Source organism: Dermacentor variabilis, unplaced genomic scaffold (assembly GCF_050947875.1).
Source record: "Dermacentor variabilis isolate Ectoservices unplaced genomic scaffold, ASM5094787v1 scaffold_13, whole genome shotgun sequence".
Lineage (NCBI taxonomy): Eukaryota > Metazoa > Arthropoda > Arachnida > Ixodida > Ixodidae > Dermacentor > Dermacentor variabilis.
The window spans coordinates 18,481,721-18,506,311 of NW_027460291.1; the positions used below are offsets into that span (position 1 = coordinate 18,481,721).

Here is a 24,591-nt window from a genome sequence, read left to right on the forward strand (position 1 = left end):
AGTGGACGCGTTGGCGAAATATAAACACTCATCATCCGCAGCCTCTCGTGCGTCAACATCGATGTGAGCTTCGCGGGCACAAATTCAAAACGACATGAAGGACGTGGCATGATATTACGCGGAGTAATATGGCGACAAGAAGTGTCACTAATCGCGAAAATTATTCGCATAAACTGCTAACTGCATCGCTATTACACGCATGCAGGTTGATAACATCGATCACATAGACGGCAGCACATTCCAAGCCACATGTGCAAGCCGCAGAAGAGCACACACAACGTGTTACGTCCACTCTCCTCTGCACAACTCGCACACGCAATTTTCTCTTTTCTAGCGCAGATCAACAAATTGAAACCACGTAGTGAGACGTTTCCGTAACCCGTAAAGACTATTCATTGTAGCTGTAGAGAGCCGATGCTCCCTTTTAGATACAGGCAGCATCGGAAACCTTCGTTTCTCGCCATCGGCCATACCATGCTGAATACGCCGGTTCTCGTCCGATCCCCGAAGCTAAGCAGCATTGGGCTCGGTCAGTACTTGGGAGGGAGACCACCTGGGAACACCGAGTGCTGATGGCACCTTTCTTTTCAATTTTTTTTGCCTGCACTTCTTTTTTGTTATTATTATTATTATTATTATTATTTTAGTTGGCATGTTTTGAATGTAGGCGTAAAGCAGTGGTGAGTGGACGCGTTGGCGAAATATAAACACTCATCATCCGCAGCCTCTCGTGCGTCAACATCGATGTGAGCTTCGCGGGCACAAATTCAAAACGACATGAAGGACGTGGCATGATATTACGCGGAGTAATATGGCGACAAGAAGTGTCACTAATCGCGAAAATTTTCGCATAAACTGCTAACTGCATCGCTATTACACGCATGCAGGTTGATAACATCACATAGACGGCAGCACATTCCAAGCCACATGTGCAAGCCGCAGAAAAGCACACACAACGTGTTACGTCCACTCTCCTCTGCACAACTCGCACACGCAATTTTTTCTTTTCTAGCGCAGATCAACAAATTGAAACCACGTAATGAGACGTCTCCGTAACCCGTAAAGACTATTCATTGTAGCTGTAGAGAGCCGATGCTCCCTTTTAGATACAGGCAGCATCGGAAACCTTCGTTTCTCGCCATCGGCCATACCATGCTGAATACGCCGGTTCTCGTCCGATCCCCGAAGCTAAGCAGCATTGGGCTCGGTCAGTACTTGGGAGGGAGACCACCTGGGAACACCGAGTGCTGATGGCACCTTTCTTTTCAATTTTTTTTTGCCTGCACTTCTTTTTTGTTATTATTATTATTATTTTAGTTGGCATGTTTTGAATGTAGGCGTAAAGCTGTGGTGAGTGGACGCGTTGGCGAAATATAAACACTCTTCATCCGCAGCCTCTCGTGCGTCAACATCGATGTGAGCTTCGCGGGCACAAATTCAAAACGACATGAAGGACGTGGCATGATATTACGCGGAGTAATATGGCGACAAGAAGTGTCACTAATCGCGAAAATTTTCGCATAAACTGCTAACTGCATCGCTATTACACGCATGCAGGTTGATAACATCACATAGACGGCAGCACATTCCAAGCCACATGTGCAAGCCGCAGAAAAGCACACACAACGTGTTACGTCCACTCTCCTCTGCACAACTCGCACACGCAATTTTTTCTTTTCTAGCGCAGATCAACAAATTGAAACCACGTAATGAGACGTTTCCGTAACCCGTAAAGACTATTCATTGTAGCTGTAGAGAGCCGATGCTCCCTTTTAGATACAGGCAGCATCGGAAACCTTCGTTTCTCGCCATCGGCCATACCATGCTGAATACGCCGGTTCTCGTCCGATCCCCGAAGCTAAGCAGCATTGGGCTCGGTCAGTACTTGGGAGGGAGACCACCTGGGAACACCGAGTGCTGATGGCACCTTTCTTTTCAATTTTTTTTGCCTGCACTTCTTTTTTGTTATTATTATTATTATTATTATTATTTTAGTTGGCATGTTTTGAATGTAGGCGTAAAGCAGTGGTGAGTGGACGCGTTGGCGAAATATAAACACTCATCATCCGCAGCCTCTCGTGCGTCAACATCGATGTGAGCTTCGCGGGCACAAATTCAAAACGACATGAAGGACGTGGCATGATATTACGCGGAGTAATATGGCGACAAGAAGTGTCACTAATCGCGAAAATTATTCGCATAAACTGCTAACTGCATCGCTATTACACGCATGCAGGTTGATAACATCGATCACATAGACGGCAGCACATTCCAAGCCACATGTGCAAGCCGCAGAAGAGCACACACAACGTGTTACGTCCACTCTCCTCTGCACAACTCGCACACGCAATTTTCTCTTTTCTAGCGCAGATCAACAAATTGAAACCACGTAGTGAGACGTTTCCGTAACCCGTAAAGACTATTCATTGTAGCTGTAGAGAGCCGATGCTCCCTTTTAGATACAGGCAGCATCGGAAACCTTCGTTTCTCGCCATCGGACATACCATGCTGAATACGCCGGTTCTCGTCCGATCCCCGAAGCTAAGCAGCATTGGGCTCGGTAAGTACTTGGGAGGGAGACCACCTGGGAACACCGAGTGCTGATGGCACCTTTCTCTTTAATTTTTTTTGCCGGCACTTCTTTTTTGTTATTATTATTATTATTATTATTATTTTAGTTGGCATGTTTTGAATGTAGGCGTAAAGCAGTGGTGAGTGGACGCGTTGGCGAAATATAAACACTCATCATCCGCAGCCTCTCGTGCGTCAACATCGATGTGAGCTTCGCGGGCACAAATTCAAAACGACATGAAGGACGTGGCATGATATTACGCGGAGTAATATGGCGACAAGAAGTGTCACTAATCGCGAAAATTATTCGCATAAACTGCTAACTGCATCGCTATTACACGCATGCAGATTGATAACATCACATAGACGGCAGCACATTCCAAGCCACATGTGCAAGCCGCAGAAAAGCACACACAACGTGTTACGTCCACTCTCCTCTGCACAACTCGCACACGCAATTTTTTCTTTTCTAGCGCAGATCAACAAATTGAAACCACGTAATGAGACGTTTCCGTAACCCGTAAAGACTATTCATTGTAGCTGTAGAGAGCCGATGCTCCCTTTTAGATACAGGCAGCATCGGAAACCTTCGTTTCTCGCCATCGGCCATACCATGCTGAATACGCCGGTTCTCGTCCGATCCCCGAAGCTAAGCAGCATTGGGCTCGGTCAGTACTTGGGAGGGAGACCACCTGGGAACACCGAGTGCTGATGGCACCTTTCTTTTCAATTTTTTTTGCCTGCACTTCTTTTTTGTTATTATTATTATTATTATTATTATTTTAGTTGGCATGTTTTGAATGTAGGCGTAAAGCAGTGGTGAGTGGACGCGTTGGCGAAATATAAACACTCATCATCCGCAGCCTCTCGTGCGTCAACATCGATGTGAGCTTCGCGGGCACAAATTCAAAACGACATGAAGGACGTGGCATGATATTACGCGGAGTAATATGGCGACAAGAAGTGTCACTAATCGCGAAAATTATTCGCATAAACTGCTAACTGCATCGCTATTACACGCATGCAGGTTGATAACATCGATCACATAGACGGCAGCACATTCCAAGCCACATGTGCAAGCCGCAGAAGAGCACACACAACGTGTTACGTCCACTCTCCTCTGCACAACTCGCACACGCAATTTTCTCTTTTCTAGCGCAGATCAACAAATTGAAACCACGTAGTGAGACGTTTCCGTAACCCGTAAAGACTATTCATTGTAGCTGTAGAGAGCCGATGCTCCCTTTTAGATACAGGCAGCATCGGAAACCTTCGTTTCTCGCCATCGGACATACCATGCTGAATACGCCGGTTCTCGTCCGATCCCCGAAGCTAAGCAGCATTGGGCTCGGTAAGTACTTGGGAGGGAGACCACCTGGGAACACCGAGTGCTGATGGCACCTTTCTCTTTTTTTTTGCCGGCACTTCTTTTTTGTTATTATTATTATTATTATTATTATTTTAGTTGGCATGTTTTGAATGTAGGCGTAAAGCAGTGGTGAGTGGACGCGTTGGCGAAATATAAACACTCATCATCCGCAGCCTCTCGTGCGTCAACATCGATGTGAGCTTCGCGGGCACAAATTCAAAACGACATGAAGGACGTGGCATGATATTACGCGGAGTAATATGGCGACAAGAAGTGTCACTAATCGCGAAAATTATTCGCATAAACTGCTAACTGCATCGCTATTACACGCATGCAGATTGATAACATCACATAGACGGCAGCACATTCCAAGCCACATGTGCAAGCCGCAGAAAAGCACACACAACGTGTTACGTCCACTCTCCTCTGCACAACTCGCACACGCAATTTTCTCTTTTCTAGCGCAGATCAACAAATTGAAACCACGTAATGAGACGTTTCCGTAACCCGTAAAGACTATTCATTGTAGCTGTAGAGAGCCGATGCTCTCTTTTAGATACAGGCAGCATCGGAAACCTTCGTTTCTCGCCATCGGCCATACCATGCGCGATTCTACTTCCCGACGCGCTAGCGAACGGACGGAGGATCATGAGCTCCGCTGGAGCGGCGTTTGCGGCCCTCGCCGGCCGCGGAAACAGGAGCAGCGTCGAAGACGAAAAGGACTACGAGATCGTGCTGCCTACTCTGCCCACCGGTCGTGTTGTTTTAAACACGTTGTTTTTGCACGGCGACGTGCGGGTGAGGCCCTACAGGGTCGAAGATTTCCGAGACGCCTTCTCCGATGCTGGTGTGCTCCCCGAGGTCGTGGCGTTGGGAGCGTACCAGATCAACCATGTGTGGGCGGTGACGTTCAACAGCACGGAAGCCACAAGGAAACTGGCTGCTTTCAAGGAGCTGCAAGTTAAAGGCCGCCGCTGCATTGTTATTGACCCTGAGGACCAGCAGGTTAAACTGAGGCTGCATTGGATGCTCCACGGAGTGCAAGATGAAGACATCCGGACTGCTTTTGCGGCGTTCGAGAACGTAACCGAGGTGACGCGGGAGCGTTGGCGCGTCCAAGGCATGAGAGAGAAGGGATCAACCACGAGAACCGTGCTGCTCAAGCTCAAGCCGGGAATGAAGCTGAACGACCTGCCCCACCAGGTTCGAGTCGCTGGTGAGTTGGCCATTGTGGTGGTACCCGGGCGGCCTATGCAGTGCCTGCGCTGCCATGGCACGGGCCATGTTCGCCGCGACTGCAAGGTGCCCAGGTGCTCGAAGTGCAGACGCTACGGACACGCGGACGCTGACTGCGTCCGTACGTACGCGTCGGCTACCGGGCAGGGGAAGTCGGACGAGATCGCGGAACTCATGGACGTCGTTGAAGCCGAGGATGCCGCGAGGGGAACGGACGAGGCGGGCAAGCAGACGGGGACACTCGACTCGTCAGCGCCTACCGGCAGAGACGCCCTCACTGGCGATGGTTCAGCGAGCCAACAACCAGCGGATGACTTGCATATGTCGAGCGAGACAACCGGAAAGGATGGCGAGAACACTCCGGAGCCCAAGGTCGTCGAGCCCAAGGGTCCGAACGAGCTGCAACCGGACAAGAGTGGTGCCCGCACGCCGACCAGCGTCTCCGCTGCGGCGAAGCGTTCCCACGCCCAAACCAGCGCCGACGGTGGCCAGACGGCAACGCCTGGAGCCGAGGAGCCCCCAGCAAAGGCGCCTCAAGGCCGGCGTTCATCGTTTCGGCCGCGCCCTAACGTTCCGGTAGACCAGCGTGCCGGAAATTCGGAGTCCCTAGGACATGCTCATGTTCTTCCGCCGGACCGCACTGGCGGCGATGGCGGCGTCTAGCCTCGTGCTGGACGCGAGAGGTAAGCACCATATTGCCGGTCTCTTCCCCTATTGTTAAAATGGCTCCAACGTGTCCGTTGAAAGTCGCCACTCTAAATGTTCGAGGACTGGCAGGAAAAAGAAAGCAAGGCCAGCTTTACCGACTTATAACGGAGCACGACATTGATGTGCTAGCCGTGCAGGAGACGAAGGTCGATGGTGAAGAAGAGACCGGCGTTATGGTGCGGCGTTTCACGTCTAGGTTTTCTGCCGTAGTCAGTCATGCGGTGGGCACATCCGCTGGCTGTGTCCTTTTTGTTAAGAAGTTGCCGGGGCTAGAGGTGCATGCAATTTATTCGTGTGTGTCGGGCCGGTGTGTTGTCGTTGATTTTTCGTTCAACAACAACGAGTGACGTATTGTATGCTTGTACGCGCCGAATAAGGTGGATGAAAGGGCTCAGTTTTTTCACCAAATTGAAGAGCGTCTATGCAAGGGAAGACAGCTCATAGTAATGGGCGATTTCAACTGTGTCCACAGTGCGCGGGATAAAACAAGCGTTCGTGGCTTTAGAGACAAAAGCACTGAAGTGTTGTCGCGAATCGTAGAGAACTGGGACCTTGAGGATGTGGCAGAGTGCCTCGAAGGAGCGCGTGCTGTGAAGTTCACACGGTTTGAGGGCTCTAGTCATGCACGACTCGACCGCATTTATGCGTCTGTTGACATCCTTCCGGAATGTAACAGTTACCAAGTAGTGCCAGTGTCGTTCTCTGACCATTGTTTAGTTCAGTGCTGCATAGGAATTCCAAAGCGAGGTAATGCTTTCTCATGGGAAACGTGGAAATTAAATAATAAGCTTCTTCAGGATGAACCGTTTAACCGAGCAGTAAGAGAAGAAATAAGGAAAATAGACCCCAGTAAAAACCTTCATGTATGGCAACAGTGGGAGCTGAGTAAGGAAACCCTAAAAATAAAGGCAATAGAGAGGGCAACCTGTATTCGTTACGCGGAGAAACAAAAAGAGACTGAGTTAAGGGCACTTCTTAATAAACTGCTGAGGCAGGAATCTCAGGCACCGGGCAAATGGATAGAAGACATCAGAAAAGTGAAACATCAGTTAGAGCAACTTGAAGAGCAACGCTATCGGGGAGCCCTGGTGAGGGCAAGGGCTGAAGACACAGCTGCAGGTGAAGCGCCTTCGAAACGAGCGCTAGGGTTAGAAAAAGCACGCGCTGAAAGAAACCACATCGACGAAATAGAATGGCGCGGGACCTTATCAACGGACGCAGATGACATCAAAGCAGCTTTTCATGAGCATTACCAGGCGCTATTCTCGTACCACAAAGTAGACGCCACCACATTCGGGAATGAGTTTTTGCGTGCTATACCCCGACTGGACGACGAAAGAAAGCAAAGATTGGAACTAGAGATAACAGAATCCGAAGTTGAACAGGCCATAGACAACTTAAACCCCGGAAAATCGCCTGGACCAGACGGCTTTAGCGCCGGTTTTTATAAAGAATTTAAGCACGAAATTAGCCCTGTATTGAATTTAATCTTTAACGAAGCTTACAAATGGAACACATTGCCTCCGTCTTATGGGTCGTCACACACAGTACTCATTCCTAAAACTGATGATGCAGCGAAATTAAGATATGTTACGGCGTATCGTCCCATAGCACTCACCAATATCGAGTATAAAATCTTTATGAAGATATTGGCGCGAAGATTGCAGACAGTGATACAGGACATCGTCGGGCCTCACCAGACATGTGGGATTAAAGGCCGGAGTATTGTTACTAATATTCACAAAGCGCGCAGTGTACTTGAGTGCTGTGATGATTGTAATAGTCGGATTGCCATTTTACAGATTGACCTCGAGAAGGCTTTTGATTGCGTCGCTCATGAAATCTTGTTTGCCGTTTTAGACTATGCCAATCTCGGATCTGTAATCTGCGAGGGGGTCGCCCTGGCGTACCGTAACTGCAAGACCAGATTGATCGTGAATAAGAGTTTGGGGGCTCCCATTAGGCTGCAACGTTCTGTGCGTCAGGGCTGCCCCCTCAGCCCTCTGCTGTTTTGTATCTACATTGAAACCCTACATGTGTATGAGATTGATTGAAAACAATAGAATTACGGGATTTAAGCTTCAAGCAGTTGAAGTGAAGCTGCTGGCTTATGCAGATGATGTCGCTGTTTTTGCGGAGGATCAGGGGAGCATAATTGAGGCTGTCAAATGTGTCCGTAAATTTAGCCATGTCACTGGTAGTGGAGTCAACTGGTCGAAGTGCCTCGGGCTCTGGCATGGATCATGGCCAACGGAGCCAGATCATTTTGCCAACGTGCATTGGGTGACGACCCCAGGCAAGTACTTGGGCGTCCCGCTCGATGCCTATCGTGATAGCGAGCAGTACTGGAAAGGGCAGGTCAAAGACACACGGGAGAGAGCTGAGAAGTGGAAAGGCACTAACCTTTCTATTTTTGCCAGAGCCACCGTTTGTAACCTTTTCTTTATCAGCAAGCTTTGGTACGTAATGCAGGTATTGCACTGTTCACGGTCCAACGTGCAGAAGCTACACAGGATTTTCGCCGTCTTTGTCTGGGCGTCGGGATGGGAGCGCTGTAGCCGGACCAACTTGTTCCGGAGGGTAAAAGACGGGGGGCTGGGATTGGGCCACCTCTTTGTGCGGCAGCTGGTAAACCGGTTCTTGTTCTTTAGGGACTCAACCGACCCTTTCTTGCGCACGGTATGTCAAATGAGGCTGAGTAGACAAATACCAGAGTGTGTGGTTTCAACCGCAGTGTTTTCGGGAGGGATTCGAGGTTTTTACAAAGAAGTTGTATCGAGTGTTCGATTTCTTTCAGTGCGCTTCTCGACTGATTTCCTTTCCGTTGTGAACAAAAAGAAACTGTATTGTGCTTTGTGCGACGTCCTTTTCCCAGTGCCACTGTACAGGTCCTTGTACGGTGGAGGCCCAAGCAGCGATGTTTTAAAAAGAGTAAAGAAAATGCAGGTCCCGCCAGGAACAAAGACCTTCTTCTTTAAATTACACACGGGAACATTACCAGTTAAGAAGTTTTTGGAGGCAAAGGGAGTGTATTTACCGTGGGGAACACACTGTTTAATTTGCAAGCAGCCAGAGACAATAGATCATGTTTTTTTAAACTGTTGGGGAGGCGTGTTCTTCTGGGATGTATTGCAGAGGACACTAAAGAAAGAATTTCCACTAGACGCGTATGGCATTCGTTACTTAAACATAGATAACGAGGACGGGGTGCCTTTTGACCTAATTATGCTCTTGGGCCTCCACTGTATTTGGCGCGCGAGAATGGCGGGATACCATGTTGATAAAGATGCGCGGCGTGCACGAATGTATTTCAGGGAACAGATGCACTGGTTTGTCGCTCTCCATAAGGCGACAGAGGAACCACCCGAGTGGCTCCCAAGAGTAGAGCCGTTGGTTAATTTGCGCGAATTTTGATTAGACTCAGCCAGTACGATACTGGTTGAATACGTGCCCAACAGCAAATGTATGTTGTATTTTGGTTTTTGTTACGGTTATTGTTTCCTCTTGTAAATAGTTATGTACTGAAAATCAGGCAATAAATAAATAAATAAAAAATCGGCCATACCATGCTGAATACGCCGGTTCTCGTCCGATCCCCGAAGCTAAGCAGCATTGGGCTCGGTCAGTACTTGGGAGGGAGACCACCTGGGAACACCGAGTGCTGATGGCACCTTTCTTTTTAATTTTTTTTGTCTGCACTTCTTTTTTGTTGTTATTATTATTATTATTTTAGTTGGCGTGTTTTGAATGTAGGCGTAAAGCTGTGGTGAGTGGACGCGTTGGCGAAATATAAACACTCATCATCCGCAGCCTCTCGTGCGTCAACATCGATGTGAGCTTCGCGGGCACAAATTCAAAACGACATGAAGGACGTGGCATGATATTACGCGGAGTAATATGGCGACAAGAAGTGTCACTAATCGCGAAAATTATTCGCATAAACTGCTAACTGCATCGCTATTACACGCATGCAGGTTGATAACATCACATAGACGGCAGCACATTCCAAGCCACATGTGCAAGCCGCAGAAAAGCACACACAACGTGTTACGTCCACTCTCCTCTGCACAACTCGCACACGCAATTTTCTCTTTTCTAGCGCAGATGAACAAATTAAAACCACGTAATGAGACGTTTCCGTAACCCGTAAAGACTATTCATTGTAGCTGTAGAGAGCCGATGCTCTCTTTTAGATACAGGCAGCATCGGAAACCTTCGTTTCTCGCCATCGGCCATACCATGCTGAATACGCCGGTTCTCGTCCGATCCCCGAAGCTAAGCAGCATTGGGCTCGGTAAGTGACGCCCTGTTTTTAGATTTCGAAAAGGCTTTCGATAAGGTTCCACATTCTCGCCTTCTACTAAAATTATCACGCCTAAACATCCACCCACTTGTTCTTAACTGGATCAAGTGTTTTTTAACTAACCGAAAACAGTTTGTATATGCTAACAACCTTACATCTTCCGTTTCCTCCGTTCTATCTGGTGTACCTCAGGGCACTGTTCTTGGGCCACTCCTATTTCTAATCTACATTAATGACCTGCCATTCACTGTAACCTCTGCAATACGTCTATTCGCTGATGATTGTGTCCTATACCGCCCTATCAATACCGTCGCAGACGTCTCTGCTCTTCAGGAGGACCTCTTTCATATTCAAGACTGGTGTGCTACATGGCTCATGTCCCTAAACGTTAGTAAGACTGTGCATATTTCATTCCATCGGCGACCTAACTACATTCCCCCTGCCTACAAGATTAACAACTGCACTATATCTACTACCGACTCCTTCAAGTACTTAGGAATTCACCTATCCAAAGATTTATCTTGGACAAATCACGTAAGCCACATAATTAATTCAGCTAACAAAATTCTTGGTTATCTTCGCCGTAATATCTTCATGGCACAGCCACCCGTGAAATCAGTTGCCTATAAAACGCTTGTGCGACCAAAACTTGAATATGCATGTGCTATCCTTGACCCTTACCAATCTAATCTCACTAAAGCCCTTGAAAGCGTTCAAAACCGTGCTGCTAGATTTATTCTTTCAAATTACTCATATCACACTAGCGTTTCATCACTAAAATTTAAACTAGACCTATCGCCTCTTGCCTCTCGTCGTCGCATCTCTCGCCTATGCCTCTATCACAGGTTTGTTTATTCCATACCTCGTGACAGCCAGCTGGTCCAGCTGGCTCATCGTGTTCGTCGAACAGGCCATCCGAACTCCGTAATCCCACCACAAGCCCGCACCACTACGTTCCTGCAGTCATTCTTCGTCCGAACCGCCCGAGACTGGAATGGCCTTCCCAGACAAACTGCACTCATCCGCGATACAGCACGCTTTAGATCTGCCATTGAGTGTTCCGACTAATCTTTCTAATTTCCCCATCATCAATCCCGCCTTTTAAATGCCCACCCCTCATGTAATCTATTTTGGACCCTTGAGGTATTAATAAATAAATAAATAAATCTATAGGCTGGACGCAGCGAAAGTGGGAGGAAGTAGATAGCAGATTTTGTTCAAAAGCCGAGAGAAGTAGCAGCACCTGCGAGATTAGCAGCACGTTTATAAGTGAACTCGAAGTGCTAGCAGCTAACAATGCCTCAGTGGCAGCATAGGCCGTTAAAGGCCAGAGTGAGAGCGACGAGGTGCTGTGCCAACAGAGGACTTAGAGACAGCTAGGCCAGCTGCGAACAAATTGGCACAGTTACCGCGCGTGTGCGTCGCATCTCATGGTAGTCGTTAGCGAGGTACAGAATACTACGGACTTGACAGACGCGAGCACCCATGTCGAGTCAGATCTCCGTGCCGAAGAGGAGTGCCAGCTGGACGATGCAGTTGAGAGTAGTCCTCGGGATGGCGAGCTCCGTAGCTCACGAAAGAACAACTGCATTGTTCAGGGATCGGTACAGCTCTCCACCAGTCTAGGTAGCCAAGAGAGGGATGATTTAGTTAAGGATCATTCAGACTGTGCGGGTAAGAGACCGATCCGGGCCAACGAGATGTGTAACGGCCAGCACGAGGCGCGAGATGACGGCATGAAAGAGAATTCACAGAAAAAACGCCGCAGAAAGAAGCGCGCTAAAGATAGGAATGCGGTGACTAATGTAGCGCCGCCAAAGACGGCGAGAGACCCAAAAGGGCAGGGCGCGAGGAAAAGAAAGGTGCGGTCGTCACTGACGATGTTGACGCATCATAAACGTTCGAGAGAGAATCAACTTTTGTACTGAGCCGTTAGTGACGGTTGGTGCGCGCTGGCACCAGATGGGGTGGAGCCTTCTTCTCAGGTCCCATATGCGTCCAGCAGTTCCTGGCCCCTAGCCGCCAGCGCGAGCTGGGTCGGTAGGTCGGGGCTGGACAACAAGGTCTCCCATCGCTCGGGGGGGGGGGGGTTCTTGAGCTTAGTGCACTCTGCAACGACGTGTGCTAGAGTGCCTTTTGACCGTCTGCAAAAAGGACATGAAGTGTCATGCTCTGTTGGAAAAATCTTGTGCAAGAGCACGGGATGCGCTAGCGACCCCGCTTGCATGCGTCGCACGATCGTTTGCTGCATTCGGCTGAGTTGCGGATGCGGACGGGGAAGCCTACATCTGCCGCTTCTGTACATTTGCGTGATTTCTTTGTAACTTGTCACGGGGTGCGGTAGCTCTGGCTCGCCCTCGGCCCGGATTGACAGTTCTCGGGCATAGTGGTCGGCGAGTGCGTTGCCTTCCACTTGCGAGTGAGCCGGGACCCACACGAGCTCAACGGCCCGTCCCGGTGATTTACATTTGGTGAGGATCGCTAGTGCCGCGGGAGAGATGTTCCCCTTGCGGTAGCTTGCGTAGGCGGTCTGGGAGTCTGTGACCACGGTCCTCACTCCCGGTTGTGCGAGTGCGAGGGCCACTTCTTCTGCTTCGGCTGTATTCGTCGTCCGTATCGACGCGCCTGTGACCAGTTTATCGATGGTGGTGACGACCGCCGTTGCTCTGGTTCCATGCTTGGGAAGCGAGGCGTCCGCGTAGAGGACCTCGGGGTCCTCTTCCAGCTGTCGAGCCAGTGCCTTGGCCCGCGCAGAGCGTCTCTCGTTGTTCCTCCCCGGCTGCATGTTCCGGGGGAGGGGCTTGGTCTTAATGTCTCTCCACGTTGTGGGGTGCGGCTCCGTTGTCGGTTGCTGTTCAATTTGCCATCCTATCTTGCGTAGGACGGCCCGACCGTGCTCTGTCCGGCTCAGCCTTACTCTCTGGTGGGATAGGTGTGCTTCCACCAGCTCTTCCACCGTGTTGTAGGCACCCATTTCCAGCAGCTTCTGCGTTGACGAGTAGACCGGGATGCCCATGGCCAGTTTGACGGCTTTCCTTATCGTTCGGGCCACAGGTGGAAAAGAAACCGAGAAGCATGTTCTGCACGGACGCGGACAAAGGGCACGGGGCAGTTAAATTCCTCGTCGTTCCGTCGTTCTTTTCAAAGCTTAGCGTGTAGTACAAAGAAGCGCAAGGTGGCAAGACGAGACCAGGTGGGGAGTAGCGACGCGGTCAGTCGAGGTCATGATGAAAGCGGGGCGCCAGGACGCAAATTGGCATTAAACTGTAACGTCTTGGGGGAGCTGATAGTGAGTCAGCCCTTTTGTTGTTATTGGGTAGCCAGAATAGCTTTCGGACCGCGACCACCTCGGGTGCGGCTCAAAGTATGAGTCAGACGTAAGCATTTGAAACGGGAGGCGAAGGCAACTTCCGTAGAAGTGAAACATGCTGTTTTTTTGAGCATTTTGAAAATTTTCGCGATTTGAGACTAGAGTTTCTTTCAATAAGTAAGGTATGAGCTTTCTTTATGTTTTCGGTTGAGAAGCTCTGAGGTTTGAAGGAGGTGTTTTATTTAAACAATTAGTCTCGCGAGTGTTAGTTAATGAGCATATAGGCTTTCTTTTTTTTTTTGTGTGTGTGTAACCTGAAGGTCAAGGTTATCGTAATAATAATAATATTTGGGGTTTTACGTGCCAAAACCACTTTCTGATTATGAGGCACGCCGTAGTGGAGGACTCCGGAAATTTTGACCACCTGGGGTTCTTTAACGTGCACCTAAATCTAAGCACACGGGTGTTTTCGCATTTCGCCCCCATCGAAATGCGGCCGCCGTGGCCGGGATAGGTCAAGGTTATCGTTGAGAGGCCTATGGTAACGCGTGTGTGTTTTAGTTAACCTTCTTTTTTATGTGTTTTTTATTTTCTAAGGTTAAGCACGTAGATTTTCAGTAAGTGCTTGATTTGCACTGAGAAGAGCTCTTAGTTCCTTTAGCGCGTGTCCTGTGCGGACGGAAGGAAGCAGAAGGTTTATGACTGGGTTGCTCGTGTGTATTGAGGGCAGCCGTATTCTGAATTCTCTAGTACGCGTGCGTAGAGCTAGTTATTAGAAGACACATGTGTTCGAAGGTTCCTCTGTGTTGCGTTAGTTACGCAAGTTTGGTTGTTCGTTTAAGGAACGCGTCCTGTGTGGACTAAAGGAACAAATGTGAGTAAGCGTAATGAAACGTTTGCGTAAGACGTGAGTACGCGTTCGGAATAGGGACCACAAAGCTAGCGCGATTGTGATTACGTACCTGTGGAGTTGGCCAGACTGTTCAGTGGCAACAGTACGTGAGATAAGTACGCCACTGCGATAAGGTAAGAACAGGCTATTCGTGAAGTTAGGCTGCTTACGTTATATTCTGGTATTGGTGGTTAAGAGCCTTCAGTTTGATTCTGCGTAAACCTTTACTCTTGTGCAGCACGACGGTCAGATCGGGTTTGGTCGAACTCAAGAGGAACGTGAACGCTCGCTTGGCGGCACGAAATTTTGGGGCAAAATTTGGGGATTCCCAGTTGAGTGACTTGCACTGAAATTTTGATAGGAGGCCTGGTGGGTTAACAGCTGATTCCGGGCGTTTGCACGCTGAGTGGTATTGTGTACGTGTTGCCGGGTCGACTCTTCTGTGCCAGTTGTGAAATGGTTGAAGGCATTCCAAGTGCGCAGGGGTTGCAGAGAGCAAAGCCATCGTCTTGCTCGCGCCAGCCATTCACTTCCTGCCCAGCGGTTGCCAGCACTGGAAAGTCGAGATTTTCCGGGCCATGGAGGCGCTGTTAAGAACGGCCAGCTGCAGTGCAAGTTTGCCAGCCAGTTACGCCAGCGGTGGCCTCGTCGCCTCGTCGCCGTTGCGAGTGAAGGAGTTCGACGAAGCAGGCTTTGTGCTGAAACCGCCAACCTCTAGCCTCGTCGCCGTTGCGAGTGAAGGAGTTCTACAAATCCCCTCTGACGTCGGCTCCGGACCTTTACACCTGTGTGTGTGTGCGGCACGTGTATGACAGCCCTCATTCTCCAAAAGGGCGGGTCATCTTGAATGACGTCGAACTATGACGTCGAGCAGAGAGCTTATAAGCAGCGATTGTCGGCTGCAGGGAGTACTTGTTGTGTGCTCGTTGTTGTGCTCGAGATGTACTAGTGAGCTGAGTGCTCGTTGTCGTGCTCGACATGTACTCGTGAGCGGTGTGCTCGTAAGCTGTTTGCTGTATGTTAGCCTTGCGGGCTTCATATGAGAGTCACGCTAGACTGTCGATATATGTCTTGTCTAAGATGTAAATAATGTAAATAAATCCTGTTCACCGAGTTCCTCTCTACGACCTTCAACTCCTTCAAATGGTAGCAGCGGCGAGATCGTCCGACGACTCCTACATCTGGTTGACAGCGGTGGGATCGTCCGACAACTCTTACACCGACTAATGTCATGACGGTTTGGTCGATGAACTTGTCGATGCTATAGATACTGGTAGGTTCACTGGAGTGGAAAGGGAGCGTAAGAAGCACATTATAAAGAAGTTTATTAGTTTATTATGTTTGGTGTTATGAATTAATGTACTGGATTACAAAGAAGAAGCAACGGGAAATCACCGATATCACCTGAGAACGCCGATAAACATACAGTGCGACGCAACTCGAGATATAATATTGAAAGGTCAAAGAATATAGAAGAAAAAAAAAAGATTGAGTCGCGACGGGACATCACAGTCCCCGTAGGCGTCGAAATCTCTACAATTAAATTATTTTTTAACAGCTCTGATAGCGCCCACGCAACAATGGTTGCTTGTATACTGTCAAATGTTCATATTCTGCGGTCTAAAGCTCATGGCACGGTGCGAAAACCCGAACGCGGCGAAAGTGAAACAGTGCACAGACAAGCATGCAGACGCGCAGTCGGTCGCTGCGAATCTGTGCGATCACTGCATTGAGGCTTCATTCTATTACGCTCCTTTTAGTTATACAAAACACTATAAGGACATATATCACATAGTTTGCTCTCGGCCTTTACCTACCTTTCACGCAAGAAGCCGGTTCGGGAGACTCCATCGCGGCGACCGTGCGCAGTGGCGTTCACTGTACGTATTCGGTAAAGAGATAGCGTCTGTAAACGATCCTGTGCTTTCAGTTTGCCCAAGATTATTATTTAGACAGTAAAAAACTTGCTCTCGTTTCGAAAGTACTTACAGAAATACCCGGGAGAGCTCGCGCGTGGTGTTTTCTGTGAGCGCTGACAGCAAAACCTATGAGGAGCGCGCCGCGTGATCCCTCATACTACCCCAGCGAGGCGCTTCCGATAGATGGCGACTCCGTAACTCCTCACCGCCAATAGGCTGCGGTACATTCTAGCCACTGTAGCTGCGGTTAGCCCGCAGCGTGGTCGGCGTGGTCTGCGAGAAGTGACCAGCCTTTTCGCACTCGCAACAGGGCAGAAAAAAGTGCGAATCGACGCAAAACTCGGGCTAGAAACGTGCTTCGCCACAGCCAGGGCTCAATACTACCCCATCTGGTAATACCCAGATAACGTTTCGCGCGCCGCCACCAGGCGCCGCTACTATACCTCAAACTCCAGCGCAAGACGCCCATTGACATGCTCCACGTCAGTCGAGTAAAACACGGTGGTTCCTTGTCAAAGCGCTACCATAGAGAAAGAAATTCAACAAGAAGGGACACTCTTCAAAAACTGGCCACAGGAAACACGTCACGCCTAGTTTCAACTCCATCCGTTAGTTGACGCGAGCATCAGAAAAAAAGAATGTGAAATAAACTTCCAGGAAACGTTTTATTTTTTTTATTCTTTCCCACTAAAAGTGAAAAAGTTTTGCGTGTAAATGAACTTATACTTTGCAACTTATTTTTGTTGCGTTGCCTAGCAACAAGCTAGCGGCACGCCAGACGCGCGTGCATACGTCATGCGCCAGACAAGCCGCAGGAGTGAGCGAGGTCGGCTGCGCGTGCGAAGCTCGCGTGCTCAGCGACCCGTCTCTTTTGGATGTAGCCCGTTTTTTGGGCTCCCGGCGTTCTCTTGCGTTCCGTTTGCAATTCGACACGGCACCGCTGCACTACTGGACTACAGCAATGTGAGGAATTTTGTTTGACAGTCTGCGACGCACTTCAAGCACGTTTAGGCTTACTGCACAAAACTGAACCTATATAGTGACGCAGTTATCGAAAAATAGCTCCGCAGTCCAAGCCTAGTTAAGATGAGTTAATTACTCGTACTGGGAGATGTTTGCGACGCTTTCTATGACCCCAAGCATAATTATAACTTATTTCGGTAGTTTTTGGGCACGCTCGCCACACCTGGCTTTCTGACGAAAAGAACTTTGGCCGTGTGACGTAGTTTCGCGTGTACTGAATCTTACCGGGGCAAGTTTTGGCGCTTTCTCTGACCCCAGACAATATTTTAACTAATTTCACAACTTTTTGGGGTACTTTTCAAGCACAGTGACCGCGCTCGGCGTAGTGGCGCAGTTAGCGAAAAGCAGCTCTGCTGTGTGCCGCATTTAGTTTCACGTGTACTGAATCTTACTGGTAGAAGTTCGTGACGCATTCTCTGACCCGAAAAAGTATTATTTGGTAACTTTTTGGGATATATTGAGGCATGCTCGCCGTGCCTGGGGTTGTGAAGCTGTTACCAAAAAAGCAAGCCGGCCATAGTGAGTTTTGCGTGTACTGAATTTTAGTGGGACAAGTTTGTGACGCATTTTATAGCCCTGCAACAACATATACCTTATTTCGGTACTCACGCTTGCGAAAACGCGACGCACGATTGCCGAGGGATAACAAGGGAGCGTTGCATGCGCTGGCAGGACGCATAAAAGATAACACGGAGGAGCTCAAGAACATGGCATTTATGTATTAATTCTGAGCGACTGAAAACAGGCTTTGCACCCACGAATCTGTCCCGAGTGCGACTAGAAGGCATTCTGCGAGCGTGTAACATGGTCTGGCTGAGCCTGTGTTGTAGCCATCTCTGTGTACTTGGCGTACCATCGCGTCGACTGAGGCCAAGTTCTTTTGGAAACGCGCTGTCACCCTTGTATTTGTGCTCTTAAAGTGCAGGAAATATTGCCCGGGAAGGGAGGGGGGCTTGTTCAGATTTTATGGCATTGTTTGAGAGAAGTCTTTGCTGCGAAATGTACGTAAAAGTGAATTAATCTGTAATGCCGCTCATTCACCACTTACGCACGTTTCGCCTTTACACGCAATACCTGTTAGGTGAATATACCAAAATGATACATGCTTGTAATCTACTTTCAGCTGATGGCATCCGGTGGAGCTTCGTACGGCAACGACTGCTGCTTACCTGGTGCCCCAACTTTGAATGAATGTAGAAGCCCGGAACGAGTATTTATATAGAGCAAAATAAACATTTCATCGTTTTCAGAAGACGTCTTGCGTTGTCTTTATGAAATTGCACCTGACGGATTCGGCGGAGTCTTGTAAAGGTCGTTCGCAATCACTTTTACTAAATAATGAAACGATTCCACGCCAAGGCCACGCGGGGTTCAGCAGAAGCGAAAAAAAAAAAAATGCCGCCCCGAGCAGCGGAGCCGGCGCGGCGTGTACCAACTGGTGTTCAAAACGCGCGCGCCCAAAACCGAAAGGAGTTAATACCATCCGCTTGGTGTGCTACAGTCAATTCGGCCGCTGGGCTCTATGGCGCTACACTGTAACGATGCATATCACTCGTAAGATGGAATTTCAAGTCAGCAGAATGTTCAATTTACACTAAGATTAATGTTTTTGCTCTATGCTTTGCTACCATTGCACAGAACTGGCAAAAATAGGTTGTGCCGTGACTATAGCGCCTTGGCGGCACTCAAGCATGCGAGAAAAATGCGGGCAGACGGAGGCCTAAGGAGAGCATCCGAGAATATAAGCGGCATATAAGAGTTGGAACCACGGACCAGTTCCAGTTTATCGGGCTAACGCACACTCGAGGCCAAACAGCGGTACATTTTCCTGGCCAGCTGCTGGACCCGCATCTTCAGTCTCCTGCTCGACCTTCTCAAGCCAGCCACGTCGCATGTTAAGACGCTGGGTGAGCTGCTCGCCATACTGCGCTCTAGCGCATTTCAACCCAGCACCGTCCACACTAATGGAGCGTTTCCGCTTCAACAACCGGAGCCGCCGGGAAGGAGAGACCCTCGAGCAGTTCGTTGCTGCGCTACGAGGGTTAGCGAGTTCCTGCGTTTTCGGAGACCAACTGGACTCGCTGCTCCGGGACCGTTTCGTCTGCGGCATCAACAACCCCGCCATGCAGACGCGACTCCTCGTGCTTCCCGACCCCTCGCTGGACGACGCTGTGAAGGCAGCGCTGGTTATGGAAGCTGCCGCCAAGGACGCCAGCAAGATTGCCCGTGCGACTGGCTCACCGTCAGCGGAAGCGGCGGTCGACAAGTTGGCGACAAAGGGCAGTTACCTGCGGTCGCTGTGGTGGTGCCCATCCCCCCTCAGAATGCCAGTTCTCTCAAGCACAATGCTTCACGTGCGGGAAAACTGGGCACTTGGCACGGGTATGCCGAAGGGGGAGAACGAACAGCAGCAGCAGCAGCCTGGTTCAAGCCCAGGTACCACACAAGCCCGCGGCCAGGGTAGCTGTCGCAAGGGTACGCGGCGGGGGCGTGCGGCAGCAGGCCCAAGTTCTTCCGCGGCCAGCTAGGCTCCACGTTGTGGCCGAGGACCTGCCGATTTTCGACATGTGGCACACAGGCTTCGTACCGTCGTCTGTGACGCCGTACATGCTGACCGTCGAAATCTGCGGGCACCCCATTTCCATGGAGCTGGACACAGGGGCCAGCGTGCCGTTCATGGCCGGGAAACGGTTCAAGCGTACCTTCCCCGGCGTGTCCGTCGAGGGTTCGGGCGTGATGCTGCGCAGCTACTCCGGGCTGCTCTCCCAGGTCCAGGGTCAGGCACAGGTCAGCGTTTGCTTTGGCGACAGGGCAACCCTTCCCCTCTACTTAACCAAGCGATCATCGCCGACGCTGTTGGGACGAAACTGGATTCATGCACTGGGCGTTTGTCTGCCAGAGTATCAGGAAGCCAGCCTGCATGTGGTGAAATACGTCCCCAGCCTCCTGACTGAGTTCAAGTCCCTGTTCCAGCCAGGGGTGGGCACATTCACTGGCACAACAGCTGGCATCTATGTACCTGAGAGAGCCCGGGCACGTTTTTTTCAAGCCTTGCCCACTGCCATTCGCCCTGAAGGATGGGGTCATCCAGGAGCTGCAACGGTTGCAGCGAGCCCTTCAAGACACCTGAATGTGCCGCTCCCATCGTACCAGTCCTCAAGCGAGACGCCAGTGTCAGGATCTGTGAGGATTTCATGGTTACCATCAACCCCGTCACTGCCGTCGAGAAGTACCCGCTGCCCCAGACAGAAGATCTCTGGTCAGCGTTGTCCGGTGGACAAAAGTTCACAAAGCTCGACCTCAGAAATGCTTACCAGCAGCTGGTGCTCCAGGATGCCTCCCGAAAGTATGTCACAATGTCGACAACTTTGGGGCCCTTCCAGTACACGCGCTTACCGTTTGGCGTGGCCTCAGCCCCAGCCATATTTCAGAGGGAGATGGAGAACCTCTTCAGGGGCATGTGGCGGTGTACTTGGAAGACATCCTGGTTACTGGCAGCGATGACAGGGACCATCTGCAGAACCTGCACAACGTCCTGGCACGCCTGCAGGACCCCGGACTCAAGCTGGAAAAGTGCGTTTTCCTAGCCCCCAGTGTTGAGTACTTGGGACGTCATTTCCCAGGCTGGCCTAGCCCCGACTCCCCGCGAAGTTGATGCTGTGCTCAAGGCGCCTAAACCCCAGAACAAGAAGGAGCTTCAGAGCTATCTTGGCCTCATCAACTTCTACAGTAGTTTCCTGCCAAATCTGTCGCAGCATCTACAGCCGCTCCATCTTCTGCTTCGAGATGGTCAGCAATGGGTCTGGAAGGAGCATGACGGGGCCTTCCAGCGCAGCAAGGAGCTAATCACCAAGCCTCCAGTGCTGGTACGTTTCGATCCTGCTAAGCCTGTCGTCCTGACCATAGCTGCGTCGCTGTACGGCATGGGAGCCGTTCTGGCGCACTGGGACAAGGATGGCCAGGAATGCCCTGTGTTGTTTGCTTCTCGCCGGCTTCATGCTGCAGAGCAATGTTACAGCCAGCTGGAAAAGGAAGGTTTGGCTCTCATGTTCGGTGTCGAACGCTTCCACCAGTATTTGTGGGAGCGGAAGTTCGAGGCGGTCACGGACCGCAAGCCGCTGCTGGGGCCTGAGAAGGCAGTTCCCGTGCAGGCATCACATCAAGTGGTACGCTGGGGCTTGAGGCTGGCAGCTTACAGTTACCAGCTAGTTTACCGTCCGGGAAAGGACCTTGGACTTGCTGATGCCCTGAGCCGCCTGCCCCTGCCAGAGGTGCCTGATGCTGTTCCGGAACCTGCTGAAGTGTTCATGCTGGAGCACGCGTACCTGGAGGTGCTCTCCAGATCTGCGGTATCGCAAGCGATCAGCCGGGACCCAGTCCTGTCTCAGGTGGTCAAGGCAGTGTCCCGTGGGGAGGAACTGGTTCAGCAGGCCTATAGCCACAAGGCCGCTGAGCTGACCTTGAAGCAGGGCTGCCTACTGTGGGGTTCTAGGGTGGTGATCCCACAGTCTCCGGTCCAGGGTCCTGCAGTTGCTGCACGCGGGTCATCCTGGCGTGGAAAAGACCAAGATGGTGGCCCGGTCCCATGTTTGGTGGCCTGGCCTTAACCGGGACACCTCACATGCTGCAGAGCTGCCAAATCTGCCAGGAGCATCAGTGGGCCTTGCGTCATGTGGAAATCACACTCTGGCCATTCCCACAGAGACCCTGGTCCCGCCTACATGTGGATTTTGGGGGACCTTTCAAGGGCCATTACTCCCTGGTGGTGGTGGACGCCTTTTCAAAGTGGGTGGAGGTTCTACCTGTCACCACTCCATCAGCAGGCGCGACCATTGCAGCGCTACGATGGGTCTTCGCCGCCCAGGGGTTGCCGGACGTCATCGTGTCCGACAATGGTCCTGCTTTTGCCAGCACGGAGTACCTGGCCTGGCTGACGAAGAACTGAATCTGCCGGATCATCGTTCTGCCGTACCACCCTGCTTCAAATGGTGCAGCCGAGCGGGTGGTGCAAACCATCAAGGACAAGCTCAAAAGAGCCATACTGGGGATTTCCGGACTCAAGATTGCTTGGATACTGTTTCAGTACTGGACTACCCCCACGATGTCACTGGCCATACCCCCTGTGAGCTCCTGCAGGGTCGGATAGTCAAGACACCCTTGGACGTCTTGCAATCGGACCTCCAATCCACAGTGCTCCTGAAGCAGAAGCTGGCTGCTGACCAAGAGTGCCGTCCCAGGCCTTTGCCAGAGTCAGGAGCTCCAGTTTTTGCCAGGAACTTCCGTCCTGGCCCACTCTGGTCCGCCGGACAGGTGGTCTCCTGCCAGCGCCTCATCGCTGCTCATCCGCATGCCAGACGGGCCCGCGTGGCACAGACACACCGACCATGTTAGGCCTCTCCTTGGGACCTGACCAGTACCCTCAACTGCCACTTTAGTTCCAGCCCGCAAGAGGAATAGCAGCAACACCAGTTGCTTCCAGCGGAGCACCACCCACCTTGGACGTGGCAAGCGTTGCCAGTGGTGCAGTGCCCGTTGGGCCGGTGTCGAGCCCGGCGCCACTCACAAGGCCGACCACTGCGGACCCTACGGATGGAGCGAGGCTGTCTCAGGCAGCACCCGGCGTTGCCAAACCCGGCACGTCAACTCCGGTGCCCAGGCAGAGTATACTCGACGGCGGAGGCCACCAGACCGTTACTCGCCTGGGTAGCAGGCACCGTCGACCCAGCTAGGGTGGAGGCAGAGACTCGTACTTTGAACTTGGACATTTGCTGTCGACAAACAAACTGGGGGTAAGGGGGCGTAGCAAGCATGGGATGCCTCCTCAGCCATAATCTTCGATGGCCCGCCAGGCTCGGTAGGCAACATTGGTCACTGCACCGTAATAAACACCGACAAGCACAGCTGCTTGGCGGTCAGTTATCGTTCATCATTAGCAACGATGCAAAGCATCCGTCTAACGGAGGGTGCCTCGAGCTTTCCCTTGTTCACGAACCCGGGCGGATCGTGACAATTACACAGTATATATGCAAGTTCTCACTTCTCTGCAATATACAGTGTATGCTTGAAGGCATTACACAGCAGTCTTGCGGTGAAGCCATTATGAAAACATGATTTTGCTTTTTCCTTTCGTAACACAAATCTTGTGTTTTAGTGGAATTTCCTCCTAGGCCCCAGTGCCCTGTTGTGGGCTCGTCGTTTGCCGCTATGACATCCTCTTCTTCCTTAAATGTGAATGTACGCCTTGCAAGGTTTTAAGTGGCAGCACGATAGGTTGTTTGTAGGCTTATGGACGCGTGGCTGCTAACATATGCATGCTTCTCATTTCACATGGGATGTCTTCAGTCACTCTGTGTAGGCCAAAATAATTTTGCACAAGTGCTGCACCAACAAGCAAAGCAAGTGTATGTCAGAGTACCGTTTCTGGCCATACTGACATTCTAGGAAATATGCAGTTCATTTCTGCATTTTGAACAGCAACAAAGACTTGCCGTGTCTTCCTTAATGTTGCGCCCACAACACGTGGCTCTATCATTATGCAGTGTTCTTCCTTTTCATTCTGGCCGTGTTGACTTTCTGCGCATCACTAATAATGCAGTGACGTGGCTTTTGGCAATAAAGTGCAGCACTGATAAGGGCGTACGCACAGCGTTTCTTGAGCATTCCAAGTCTTTTTGCATGCCTCAGATTTATCAGTGCAAGCGATGCATATTTTCATCACCAAATGGCCCCACCGCTTCAACGCTGCATCGGAGCACAAACGCGCACCTGGGCTTGGATAGCGTGCACAATCTCACAGGCAATGTCCCAGGCTGCTGCCCTAGCTGCCGCTATGCTGGCGGAAGTGGCTTGCATCGGGAACCAATAGGCACGCAGCTCGCGACCCCTCAAGCTGCAGTGCATTCTGGGAACATGCAAGTGATGCGATTTTCCTTACGGCACCCAGCAAGGGAAACGCTCCAAGCTTATACCACTTGGCCTTAGCAGCAGTAACAGCAGCACACAACTAGAGTACACATACACACAAAGAAATAACAGCACTACCATTGACTGATGTGCCTAAGTGGCACTACTGAATGGTTGCAATATGAAAGGAGACTTGTTTTCAGAAAGCAGCTCGAGAGACTTGCACTTGCTTTACATTGGATGTAATCATTGCGTGCTTTCGACCTTCCTGCTCAAATTTCGAAACGTTTCTCTGCCACCCATATCACCTCTGCCGAGGTTGGCTCGTGTGCATGCACCCTCTTCCTGCTTTTCTGT

At 50.7% G+C, this 24,591-nt stretch overlaps 1 long non-coding RNA gene, 4 other non-coding genes and 3 pseudogenes across 5 annotated transcripts; all 8 read left to right on the forward strand.

Annotated features, from left to right (window-relative positions):
- The first annotated feature begins 459 nt into the window (after window positions 1-459).
- LOC142566885 (5S ribosomal RNA) lies at window positions 460-578 on the forward strand. The gene has a single exon (XR_012825164.1). It is a non-coding gene; the product is annotated as a 5S ribosomal RNA (ribosomal RNA).
- A 559-nt stretch (window positions 579-1,137) lies between these two features.
- LOC142566886 (5S ribosomal RNA) lies at window positions 1,138-1,256 on the forward strand. The gene has a single exon (XR_012825165.1). It is a non-coding gene; the product is annotated as a 5S ribosomal RNA (ribosomal RNA).
- A 551-nt stretch (window positions 1,257-1,807) lies between these two features.
- On the forward strand, window positions 1,808-1,926 carry LOC142566887 (5S ribosomal RNA). Its single transcript, XR_012825166.1, has one exon. It is a non-coding gene; the product is annotated as a 5S ribosomal RNA (ribosomal RNA).
- Window positions 1,927-2,490: 564 nt separating this feature from the next.
- On the forward strand, window positions 2,491-2,609 carry LOC142566892 (5S ribosomal RNA; annotated as a pseudogene).
- A 560-nt stretch (window positions 2,610-3,169) lies between these two features.
- LOC142566888 (5S ribosomal RNA) lies at window positions 3,170-3,288 on the forward strand. Its single transcript, XR_012825167.1, has one exon. It is a non-coding gene; the product is annotated as a 5S ribosomal RNA (ribosomal RNA).
- A 564-nt stretch (window positions 3,289-3,852) lies between these two features.
- LOC142566893 (5S ribosomal RNA) lies at window positions 3,853-3,971 on the forward strand (annotated as a pseudogene).
- Window positions 3,972-9,435: 5,464 nt separating this feature from the next.
- LOC142566894 (5S ribosomal RNA) lies at window positions 9,436-9,554 on the forward strand (annotated as a pseudogene).
- A 7,562-nt stretch (window positions 9,555-17,116) lies between these two features.
- LOC142566732 (uncharacterized) lies at window positions 17,117-18,588 on the forward strand. Its single transcript, XR_012825119.1, has 2 exons — window positions 17,117-17,271; window positions 18,455-18,588. It is a non-coding gene; the product is annotated as an uncharacterized LOC142566732 (long non-coding RNA).
- Window positions 18,589-24,591: the final 6,003 nt, after the last annotated feature.